We start from the raw sequence: 12,766 nt of genomic DNA, 5'->3' as shown, positions 1-12,766 counted from the left end.
AGATATCAATCCTGGAATCCACGAGACTGGGGTGCAAGGCAGGCATCTATCCCCAAAAGGGATATTGTCAAGAGCTAGGCAGGACCCCGGCCTTCGAGGAGAGTGGGAGTGGGTAGGCTCTGGTTGGTGGCAGTTGCTAGGAGCCTGGGTTCAGACTCCCAATCACAGGAGTCCCCTGGTCCCAAAGGGTTCCTGCAGGGAGAACGTGGGGGGAGGGGGGAAGGTAACTTGGAGAGTGAACAAGAGCCCAGTTGTTAGCTGTAAGATGCTGAATCCCTTCTCAGAGTAAAATACCTAACATTAAACCTCTAGCTAAGTGGATCTGAGATATCCATGTCCCATTTTGACTGGTTTGGAAATCGGACATGAGCTATTTGGGGGACAAGACTGTGGGCAGGTAAAGACACTAATAGCCTTGAGGCAAATCCCTCACAAACTTGAGGGGAAGGAAAAGGAGTGAAAGATGAGGAAGTAGGGTATAGAAAGGAAGCCCCCGCATCTAACTAAAGATCTCTTTTGCCCTCTCATTACTTCAGGGAAGTCTGAGGCAAGATGATAATGACTACAGAGGGGAAACTGACGCCAAGATAGTACTTTTAAGATGGTTTAAGGGCCAGCAAAAAATTCTGTCCAGCTATAGGCCTTCTTCTCCTAGACCCCCTGCCTTGGTGGCTCTAGAAGTCAGAGCATAAAGTCATTTGGGGTCACTATATTCTTCATGCTTTGAAGAGAAACATTGCCATCTCTCAGTAATGTGTTAGCTGGCTGGATTCAGACAGGCATGGGCAGACACAGTTGCCACAGGAGAGCTGCCTGAGGTTTACATGTTAAATAAACGTGAAGAATGCTATCAGGTGGCCTCTGCCACAGCCAGGGAAGGGATAGCCGTGCATTGCTGCTTGAGTTGTTAAAGGTCTGGTACCTTTTCCCTGAAAGCACGGAGAGGGCAAGTCACTTACCTACCATCCTAGGAAGGACCAGAGTGACACAGAGGAAAGAATGGGCTGTGGTCAATTGGCCTGCTCATTGCAGTCATCCTGAGAACCAAAGCAATGTTCATAATCAGGTGGGGGCAGACTTCCAGGTTGTCTGAAGAAAACCTGCTTTTGAATATTAACCTAGAAGAGGCTAAAATAGTGATGTAAGCAAGCCATAGACAGAGAGGGAGGCTTAAGCCAGAAATAGCCATGTTTCCTCATACTGCATGCTGTGTTTTTTTATTATTACTGCAGAGCCTTATAGCTTCTTGCTACATCCTTATAGTAGGAATCATACACTAGAACTTGATGCAGTCTTCTCTGATGCTTTTCTCTACAACTGTGATTTGGAGCTTGTTATATGAATGTCCTCCTGGGAACTTTAACTAAATGGATGGGCCTAGGATAGATCCTGGTTGTGAATTTTTGCCTTGGAAGATCATGTTAGACTCAAGTCTCAATGCAACTGTATTTTATAATTGGGATGTTTTTCCAAGGAGCTTATTCATCCATCCATCAGTCTGTCCATCCGTCCACTCCATTCATCCAGTCCATCCATCCAATCCATCCATCCAACCTACCCAGAATATGTTGTGAGCCTATTGTATGCAAGGTCCTGTGATGGGTGAGGAAGAAATAAAGTATGGTCTCTACCCTCAAGAAGCTTATTGTCACGGAACAAAGCAAGACTGAAATGGTGCGCCAGCCCTGAGGCAGGGGCTGGAAGGCAGAAGGGAACAGGAAAGCTGGTAATAGGGAACCCAGGGTTGAGAAGGGAGAGTGTTGACATGTCGTGGGGTTGTTAACCAATGTGATACAACAATGTGTGTACTAACTGTTTGATGGGAAACTAGTTTCTTCTGTAAAATTTCATCTAAAGTTCAATAAATAAATAAATAAATAAAAATTAAAAAAAGAAGCATATTGTCTAGGAGAAAGAGACAATGTATAAAAAACAGCTGCAAGGCACTGTTGCAGTTGCTCTGTTATAAGTCTGTACAGGGCTCAGTAGGGCATGACAGAGGAGTGGTTCCACCTGGGGCTCAGGAATGGTGGCACAGAGGAGGCAATGGTGTGAGCAGTCAGAGAGGGGATGGCAGAGATAGGCACATTAGCGAAGGCACAGAGGCTACAATTCAGAGAATAGGGCAGGAGGTGTGAAACAGGCATACTGAGAGTGGTAAGGGCGAAGTAGGCAGGGGCCTGGGAACCATGCTAAAGATCTTGGACTTGATCATTAAAGCACTACAAACAGCAGAATCACATGGTCAGATTTGTATTTTAGAAAAAGTTCTTCAGGATGGAATAAATATAGACCCACCACAGCAACCCAATTAATCATGCATGTGAAAGGTGACGGTGCCCCAAATGCAGCAGGGGCCTCATGTGGAGAGGAGGGGAGATGAGTGGCAGCACCCTCCAACTCGAGTCTCAAGCCCGTACGCTTTCTTTCTTCCTCTCTCAGTCCAGCCACATTAAAGTGGCCATTTTATAGTTGAACTTTATTTTTGAGTTCCCAGTGGAACAGAAGGGAACTCTTGAACCCTGTGTGCAGGCACTCAGATTCCTCTTCTGGTTTGATTGTGGTGCCTACATGAATTACGGATTGCCTGGTGGATGCAGAATCTAGTTTGCCAGTCCAGTTGCCGTTGAATCCATTCCGACTCATGGTGACCCTATGTGGACAGAGTAGAACTGCTTCGTAGGGTTTTAATGCCTGTGACCTGTTGGAAGTAGATCACCAGGCCTTTCTTCTGAGGCACCTGTCAGTATGTTCAAACTGTCAATGCTTAATTGTTTGCACCACCCTGGTGCTGAATCTAGTTTGTTGTTGTTGTGTGCTGTTGAGTCGATTTCGACTGAGAGCAACCCTATACGACAGAGAAGAACTGCCCTATAGGGTTTTCTTGGCTGTAATCTTAACAGAAGCAGATCATCAGGTCTTTTCTCCCACAGAGCTTCTGGGTGGGTTTAAACTGCCGATCTTTCAATTAGTAGCCGAGCACTTAACCGTTGTGGCACCAGGGCTCCGAATCTAGTTTAGAGGTACACATATGCGATGCATAATTGGCTCTTGGCACAACTCTAATTTGCTGATTATTTGTTCAATGATTTCCTTATCCTCTTGTGTACTTGTAAGAGTCCCATTCTGTTTCTCTGGGGACAGCTGGATGTTCTCAGAAGTTGAGGGGAGACCAGGTCTTTGTACTGATGGCAGTCTGGAGCCAGTGAGCCCCCAGCCCAGGCCAAAGGTGAGGGCCACAGCTTTTCAGGAGCCTGTGTCAGCACCTGAAGGGACAGGTGCACTGGGTGTACAGCAACACATGCCCTCTAGCCTGTGAGCTCTCTGTGCACAGCACCCCTGTGCCACGAGGAGGTGACTGCAGGAGGAGCGTGTGGACCCTCCTCGGGCTCTCCATTGGTCTGCCACATGATCCATACTCAACTCTCACTAACTTGAAGACAAACTGGGTGGTGGGAGGGACATACATGCAGAGGAAGGCCAATTTGAATAAGGGAATAGTCAGCATTTCTTTAAATCTTTGTAATAGTTCAAATGTACTACTTTCAATAATTCATAGACTAAGCTAATAAATTGCCCCAAAGAGGTCTTGAGGGAACCTGACTGAACGAATGGGCAAGAGCCATAGAGTGTTTTTGTGTGAGTGGCTCTCAGTATCAGTACTTGAATATGGCTGACTATTTTAAGAGATTTAAACTCCTGAAATACTACTTAAACTTTCAGGGTACATAGTAAACACTTTTTCTCAGCCCTTTTCAGAACTGACACAGAGTCTGAATAAAGGAGGGTCCAGACTGATGAGAATGTACTGTATCTCCTGGTTTGGAGGAACCACTGCCCAAGCCTGAGGAGTGGGCTTGGCAAGAGAAACCCAAATTCAGTTACTGCAACTCCTGTTTATTGAGTGTTGGAAGGTCCTTGATAGGCAGTTTTGAGAACAAGTTGGCTTAGGGATTTGGGATTGAGAGGTAGAGACGGATTAAAAATACCCAAGTAAACAAATATACAAAAATACTTCCAAATTGTGATCACTGCTGTTGAGGAAGCAGTGCTGAGATAGGGAATATCAGTTTACCAGTTGCTGTTGAATTGACCACAACTCATGGTGACTCCATGTGTCTCAGAGTAGAACTGTGCTCCATAGGTTTATTTAGTTTTTAATTTTATTGTGCTTTAGGAGAAAATTTATGGTGCAAATTAGCTTCTCATTCAAAAATTTATACACAAATTGTTTTGTGACATTGGTGGCAATCCCTGCAATGTGTCAGCACTCTCCCCCTTACCGTTTTCACCCCGGGTTCCCCATAGCCATTTGTCCAGTTTTCCTGTCTGTTCCTGGCTTCTTATCTTTGCTTTTGGGCAAGTGTTGCCCATTTGGTCTCCTATACGTGATCGAACTAAGAAGCACATTCCTCAAATGTTATTGTTTTATAGGCCTGTCTCTTTCTGCCTGAAAGGTGGACTTCAGGAGTGGCTTCAGTTCTGAGTTAGGAGGGTGTCTGGGGGCCACAGTCTTGAGGGTTCCTCCAGTCTCTGTCACACCAGTAGGTTTGATCTTTTTGTGAATCTTAATTTTGTTCTACATTTTTCTCCCTATCTGTCCAGGACCCCCTATCGTGATCCCTGTCAGAGTGGGTCGGTGGTGGTAGCCGGGCAGCATCTACTTCTTCTGGGCTGAGGCTGGTGGAGGCTGTGGTTCATGTGGTCCATTAGTCCTTTGGACTAATATCGTCCTTGTGCCTTTGTTTTTTTTTTTATTCTCTTTTGCTCTGAACATGACGAGACCAATAGATGTATCTTAGATGGTCGCTTGCAAGCTTATAAGACCTTAGATGCTACTCACCAAAGCAGGATGTAGAACATTGTCTTTATGAACTATGTTATGCCAATTGACCTAGACGTCCCAGAAGATCATGGTCCCCAGCTCTCAGCCCCTGTAACTCAGTCCTTCAAGGTGTTTGGATGTGTCTAGGAAGCTTCCATGACTTTACCTTGGTCAAATTGTGCTGAGTTGCCCTGTATTGTGTGTTTTCTTTCCCTTCACTTCCATAGGGTTTTCAATAGCTGATTTTTTTAGAACTAGTTTTTCAGGCCTTTCTTCTGAGGTGTCTCTGGGTGGACTCGAACTTCCAACCTTTCAGTTAGCAACCAATTGTGTTAACTGTTTCCACCACCCAGGGACTCCAAGATAGGGAACAGCAGTGAATATGTGGGCAGGCTTTTAGATAGGGTGGTCTCCCTGAAGGGGGGATTGAAGGATGGGAAGGAGCAAGCCATGCAGTGAATGGGAAAGAGTGGCCCAAGAAGAGGGAACAGCAGCAGCAAAGGCCCACTGCAAGGGAATGAAAGGAACCCAGCATGGAGTGCAGTGAGTACAGGGGGTGAATGGGGAGGTAGCACAGGGCGAGGCTGGAAAAGAAGATGGGGTCAGATTGGGCAAATCAGTCTTGACTAACAGTTTGTTCTTGATTTATGCAAACAGCCTGCCTGGCCTGAAATTCTATCTCAAGTGTGATGGTTAAGGATGTGCATCAGCTTGGCTGGGCTTCTATGATTGTCAGTGGTTTGGCAGTTATGATGTAGTTTGGCAGCGATGTAATCATGCAATAACCTTCATAATGAGATCTGATAAAATGTAATCTCCTCCATGATGAGATCTGCTATGAGCAGCCAGTCAGTTGAAAGGGAGTTTCCTTGTGGGTGTGGCCTACATCCAATATATGTGGACTTTCTGGCAAAGCTCACTGGCCTTTGCTCACTCTGGATCCTGCGTCTGACTCATCGTCTGACCTCTGGTTCTTCGAACTTGAGCTAGCAGCCTACCTGCTGATCTTGGGATTTGCCAGCTTCCATAGCCTATGAGCCAGGGGCCTGCTGTCTGACCTGCCGATCCTGGGTTCATAAGCTCCTGTAGCTATGTGAATCAGGAGAAGCTTCCACCCTGACTCATGGACTTGGGACTTTCTATAACTGTGTGAGCCATCTCTTTGATATAAACATCTCTCTCTCTCTATGTATATATACGCTTCCCTTGTTTTGCTTCTTTAGAGAGCCCAGCCTAAGACACTCAGGTTAAGAATTGTCCTCTCTTAGCTGCAGATGCCTTTGGGAGGGGTGGTACATTATACGTTCAACACTCATTTAAAACTTGGTGCTACTTGATCTGATTCCCTGGATGGTGCAAATGGTTAACAGGCTTAGCGCGTGGCTGCTAACTAAAAGGTTGGAGGTTTGAGTCCACCCAGAGGTGACTTGAAAGAAAGGCCTGGCGATCTACTTCCAAAAAATCAGCCATTGAAACCCCTGTGGAACACAGTTCTACTCTGACACACATGGGGTTGTCTGAGTTGATTCTGAATTGATGATAACTGGTTCTGGTTAGTTTAAAATGTTTCCGGTGAGAGGATAGAAGGGCCACTGAGTGAACCCAAGTTCTGTTGGGTGATGAGGAAAGAAAAAGATGGAGGATTGATTTTGGAACAAGGAATGCAGATCTAGGTAGACTGCTATAAATGTTCTGGACTCCTCGAGTTGAAGCCAGGGACAGTGAAAGGGGTAAAATAAATAAATAAATAAGGGATAGCAGACCACCTAATCCCAGTTGTATCACAAGGCTGGTCCTAGTTGTTAATAAAGAAGTACTTTGTCATTTAAAGAACTCATCCCATGGGCTTTGGGGTTAGACAGATCTGGCTCAGAATTCTGCTCTCACACTTGTGTGAACTTGGGCATGGAACCAGGAGGCTTCTTTGAGCTTTACTTTCCTTGTCTATAAAATAAGGATAAGAAGACTTATGTAATAGGATTTTGGGGAAAATTAAATAAAATATATTTAAAGCACCCAGTGCTATACCTAGATTATAATAAGTGCTCAATAAATGTTAATTTCCTTCTTACTGACTACATAGCAATGTTTTAACAGATTGTACTATTACTAGAAGTCCCTGGGTGGTGCAAAAGATAACGTACTTGGCTGCTAATTGAAAGGTTGAAGTTTCAAGTCCACCCAGAGGCATCTAGGAAGAGAGGCCTGGTGATCTACTTCTGAAAAATCAGCCATTGAAAACCTTGTGGAGCACATTTCTACTCTGATGCCCATGTTGTTGCCGTGAGTCAGAATTGACTTGATGACAATTGTTTATTTTTTAATTTTTTACTGTTACTAGAAGGTAGATAGTGATAATAATATTTGCCACTCTTTCATAAAATGTTATTCCCACTGGGTAAAGAAGAGGGCCATTGACACAGTTCACAAAACCGAAAAACCAAACCCGTTGCCGTTGAGTCAATTTCGACTCATAGTGACCCTATAGGACAGAGTAGAACTGCCCCATAGAGTTTTCAAGGAGCAGCTAGTGGAGTCCAACTGTTGAACTTTTGGTTAGCAGCCTAAGCTCTTAATCACTTCGTCACCAGAGCTCCTGATACAGTTTGGGGAGTGAAAAAAGCAGTGGGTGTCTGAGTCCCAAGGAAACAGGTCCATGTTCTCCTAGCTTTGTCTTCTATAAAATGGAGGGAGGTGGTGGACTACATCTCTGGCTAAGTGCGCAGAGGTAGACAAGTTAAAAATAAATAGATTCCTGGGTCTTACCTTTGAAGATCCTGATTAGGAGGTCTGAGCTGGAGCCCCAGGTGATTCAGATGCAGAGGCAAATTTAGGAACGCTGGAACGAGTGATCTGGGAGGCCTTTCCCTAGTCCTGGATGCACCTCTCCTGAAACAAGGGCCGAGGGGAGGTGGGGAACCTGAATGCATGCTCCTCACTCACCACCAGAGGGCAGGCCTGAGGCATAAAGGCCAGGGCAAGGTGCTGTTGTCCTCTCCAGCTGTGACAAAAAGACCCCAAGCAAAATCTGTAGTCACACAGAGGATGACGTGCAAGGTAGGTAATGCAGTGATCATTTAGGAGACGTGTGTGCCAACTGGAGATAAGAGGAAACAGCCAGATTGTAGTAGATTCTGTGACGTGTATGTTTTCCTCTGTGTGGTATGTTCAACAGGATTTGAACAGATAAGCCTCATGCCTTTATGCAGTTAGGGCTTCATGGGGATGCTTTCGCAGCCCCCACTGAGTTGGCCAATAGTCTGTCCAATTTAGCAAAAGCAGTATCTGTCTCAGAGACCCTCATCAGCAAGACCCTGCCACCCCAGTAAAGGATGCATTAACAGAGAAAGGGAGGGGACAATTCCTGACTTGTTGGCCCCTGGCTGTCCCCCCTGTAGTCTCTGCCCCTTTGGGAGTTACACACTCAAAGAAAATGACCTTAATTGCCTGACTCCATCTGCAGTGAAGATGGCATCACTTGCAGCTCAAGTGTCCTAGTCAGTGCCCTTAGTTTTTGGCAAAGAAAAGTTCCGGCACCTTCTCTATGCCACTGCATTAATCTGAACCTTCCCTGCAGGCTGCATTTGAGGCCACATCCCTTGGCACTGAACTGCCGCATTGTGAAGACGGTGTATTTTTCTTCTTTGTCACATCGAGGCTGTTTTTCCTGTCAGCAATTTATGTTGTGGAGTTTCCCTCCTCCGTAACATTAACTACCCTGCATTTCCAAGAGGCCCAGTGGGCTACAGAAGCAGAAATGGTTACTCTGTCTTCACAAATGGGGAAGATGAAACCAAGAGCAATGGTGGAAGTAGCCTGGGACAGAGCACCAACTGGGCAGGGTGCTGAGGAACTGAAAGCAGCCAGGCCACACTGAGTATCTGAGTGACAGACATCATCTCCCACCCCCCACTTCCCAGCAAGTGGTATGACGATATCATTTTTGAAAATCCTGCTTGGATGTCAGTAGTGGTTTATCCAGGCCATGCATTCAATTCTTTTTGAGCACCTACCCTCTGCCAGGCCACACATAAATAAGGGTAAGAGATGAGTTAGATTTTTGAGGAGTACCTATTCATTGTGAGCTCAAATTTTGAAGGGAAGAAAAATGATGAGGACATAGGCTTACCTGGTTATAGTATAGGTGAATGTGGTGTGGGGGGAATAGTGTGGTAAGTGGTATAGTGTAGTATAGGTGGCATAATATGATAAATAGGAGAACTGATACACAATATAGGCATGCACAAAGCGTAACGGGAGGGTGGAGAAAGGAACAATTTCAGGAATTGTTTCTGAGAAAAAACCCACTAGAGATGCTCTGTATAATTCTGGGGATCATTTTAGGACCGATGCGCTCTCCCTGTCTTTTATCAGATGGGGGGGGATGCAGTGGCAGTTTTGTTCAGGAGAGGCACAGATTAAACTTCAGGCAGCTACACCCACGTGAGGGATAATATGCTGCTTTGTAACAAGGTTCTCTTGCAGTTTCAGGGACTTGGAGAAGAGGAGGCCGGAAAAGCCACAACCTTGCCCTGGGACTGGGCTGGGCTGCCAACAAGGAAGACCCGGCAAGGCCAAGTGCTGAGAGAGAGGGCTGAGTTGGGGATTTTGTTAGCATCAGAACTCACCATGGTGGTGATGTGGGCAGATGACGTGAGCCTTTTCCTGTTGTAACAGCAATGACAGCATTTCTTCATGTACCTGCTGTGAGCCGGGCAGCGTTCTGGGTCACTGCAGTGAGAGGACAAGGCTCTTAGCTTCTAGGAGCTTCTTAGCTTCTGACAGAAGAAATGGACAAATAATTACCATAGATTATTTGGGGGTATAATGTCCACTTACAGTGAATACAGTAAGGAGCAGGATGGGGAAAGGCGTCACAGCAGAGGTGACATTTAATTTCAGCTTTAAAGGACAGGTCCAGGGGAAAGGGAAGGAGTCATTCCAGGGAAAGGCGCAGATTTGAGAAGATATCCCGAGGGGCAGGGAGAAGTGGGCTCTGACAGTGTATGTGTGCCTGTGTGTACCGTTGAGGTAGGGGGGCTCAAGGGATGGAAGATGAAGCTGCAGAGGAGGCTATGGTCAGACTGTGATACGGTCCCTGGGTAAAATTTACTGCTCACCCATGAATCAGCTTGGGCAGGTTCTCCTTGACTCCAGGCCATCCAGAATGCCTGGGATATAACCCTTTCGTTAAACGACCATGGCAATTAGTTACTACATCTTGCTCTTCACTGGTGCTGGGGGAGGAGTATGGGAAGGCAGGGATATTTGGGATGGGGTCATGGGTGTGGAAGCAATGTTCCAATACTTTTTCATGTTTGGCATGCATTTAATTTCTTAAAATTTAGAAAAATCACACCTGAGAATAGGTTCAAAGATTCGATGCAATGATAACGATTTGTAACTTTACAGGAAATTTTGAGTTTTTCTAAACAAAATGTAAAAAAAATAGCTTGCACTAACAAGTCTATCTGTGCAGAGTGGGTGGAAATTTTCCCCTCCCCTTGTTCGTGTTCTGCATAGCATTGGGTGGTAAGTATGGGGGGTGGGGGAAGAAATACAGACTGCATTGCAGACAGCTCCTTCCCTTGATCAATTAAAACCTATTTGTTGGATATCTTCCATGTGCCAATTGCTCTCTAAGGCTCTAGTCAGAACAGACAGATCAATTTAAACCTTGTATCTTTGGATATTTATGACTGGAAATGTCGATCGTCATAGACTAATAAGCTTATAGGAAATAAGGTTATAAGGAAATAAGACTGACACACTGCCAACCCTCTTTGGAGCTTATATTATAAAACAAATATCCAACGGGCAAATTTGTTGAATAACAAGATACGTTTAAATTCTTTTAAGAGCAAACAATTCAGAAAAATATAACAAGAATATAAATAAACAATATAATTAGAGATAATTTTTGCTTTAAATTAAATCTCATTATTTATTTTGACAAGTGGTATTTTCCTTGTGCTTTAATTGAAGACTCTGCTCCCTGATCCCCTCTCCCATCCCTTAACACTCCTAGTTGGAAACAACTGTTGGCATTCGCAGGTAGGAACATTTTATGCTTTGTTAGATGTGTGACTTTAACCATTACTGGCTGACACCAGGATTGCTGACATCAACTCGCTTTGCTCGTAGCACATCAGATAATTGGAGGGGGGAGTACTTCTACTTTATTTTCAAGATGCAGAGTTAAACTGAATTTAAATGAATTAACCAGCAGTGAAGTCTTACTGCATGCCCACTCACCCACAGCCCTCCTGGGACTTTAGATTTTACAAAGTCGGTGTTAAAGGGTGAATTCATTGCCTTCTCTTATCTGTAAAAACAGACAACCATCCAACATGGCCAGGGTGGTCAGGTGCAGAAAGACATTGGAATACAGGCCAGAGGATTACTTTGTATATATATCTGGCTTATCTTTGCTGAGTAGGTGTGATCCAGTTAAAAAGATTTTTCTTTTCTTTTTTCATGACTGCCCAATGGCCTAGATTATGTAGGGATTCAAGGTATTTGATCTCAAGCAAAGAAGATCAAAGCCATAGGCCAATCCAGATGTTTCCATCATATATATTTGCCTGGGCAAACCCTCAAAGGGATGACCCCCGGTAGACCAAAGATTCTCTGGGATCAACTGGATCAGCTTCTTCCTTCCACAGGGATTCTGAAAGTTGGAGCATTAGAGCCTGATTTGGACCGACAAAGCCAGGGGCTTCCCGGCCCGTTCAATTATTAGAGACAAGAAGAGAAGCCTTGAATGCCTTTTTAAGTGTGACTAGGATCTCTGCGGAGTCAGGACTACCGTGTTGTTTTAAACTCTGATTCTGGGAGGTTTTCTCCATGACTCAGCTTCCCCTTCTCTCCTTTCTTTCATTCCTACGTGCTTCTCGTTTTCTGGCCTCATGTAGTGTGGGGGATGTCTACAGCACAGTAAATCCTTTGGGTTCCTTGGGCGCTGTAATCCTAACAGCTTTTCCTCAACAGATTTGCAGGCACCAGCAGAGTGGGTCGAGGTGGTGACTGTTCCAACACTGGCTTGCTGGGGCTGAGAAGAACAGGGCCCTAGACTGGGCCATTTTTGCCTCAAGAGGCTGCTACCACTTTGTGTGTGTGCCTCGCAGTTCCTGGTGGCCTGAAGGCACAAAAGAACGATTCAGGGCAGGGTTTTCCATACCCAGCATCCGACTACAGCTTTCCTCAGAGTTCCTTCTTTTCCCTACTCTGAATTAGAAGGATTTCGGGCTTTCATTTCCAGCTGCCTGGCAACGCTTGCCCTCAGGCAAGATTTCTTTTCTTCCAGCGTCATCTCTTCCCCACGCCCAACCACGTGGACTCCGGGGAAGCGAGTCCGGCTCCCAGGCACAGACAGCCCCGGGGTCAGACGCCTCCCTGGTGCAGCAGCATCTCGCAGGCACCGGTCCAGGTCGACCCTTTCTCCGTCTCCGCAAAGGACGGGCGTGGTCGGCTCCGCGCATCTAAGCGCCCTACCGGCCCAGCTTGCCTTCCCTCTTTTCGCAGCAACTTGAATTCCCTAGTCGATTCCGGGGCGGAGGCCAAGAGAGGCTTCGCGAAAGGAAAGGGCGGGTGGGAGGAGGCCTTTGCCGCCCCTCCCGGGCCGCGCAGCGCCGGCCAGCGGTGCAGTCGCGAGCTCGCCGCCAGCGAAGCCATTGGTTCTGCGCAGTCACCCCACGCAGGGATGCAGCGGCAGCCTCCGCGGATTGGAGCGCGGGCGGGCATCCATCTGTGCGCGCGCGAACGTGTGCGTGCTGCAAGAGCTGCACTAGAGCCCCAGCCGCCTTGGGTTTTTGCTCTCCCTGTTCGTAAAGACCACCCCGCCATTGTCCTTTCGTTGTCGAAGCTGCATTTGGGGCTAATTATTTCCCTCTGCCCAGGCCCAAAGAAAGGGCGCGAAACGCGCGCTCCCAGCTCGGGCGC

At 46.2% G+C, this 12,766-nt stretch overlaps 1 protein-coding gene across 1 annotated transcript in view; it reads left to right on the top strand.

Annotated features, from left to right (window-relative positions):
- DPYSL2 (dihydropyrimidinase like 2) overlaps positions 1–12,766 on the top strand; it is a 146,200-nt gene that overhangs the window by 52,257 nt on the left and 81,177 nt on the right. The window lies entirely within an intron of this gene.

This window comes from Loxodonta africana, chromosome 19 (genome assembly GCF_030014295.1).
Source record: "Loxodonta africana isolate mLoxAfr1 chromosome 19, mLoxAfr1.hap2, whole genome shotgun sequence".
NCBI lineage: Eukaryota > Metazoa > Chordata > Mammalia > Proboscidea > Elephantidae > Loxodonta > Loxodonta africana.
Note: the sequence above shows the minus strand (reverse complement) of the source record. Positions and strands in the feature narration are given on the sequence as shown.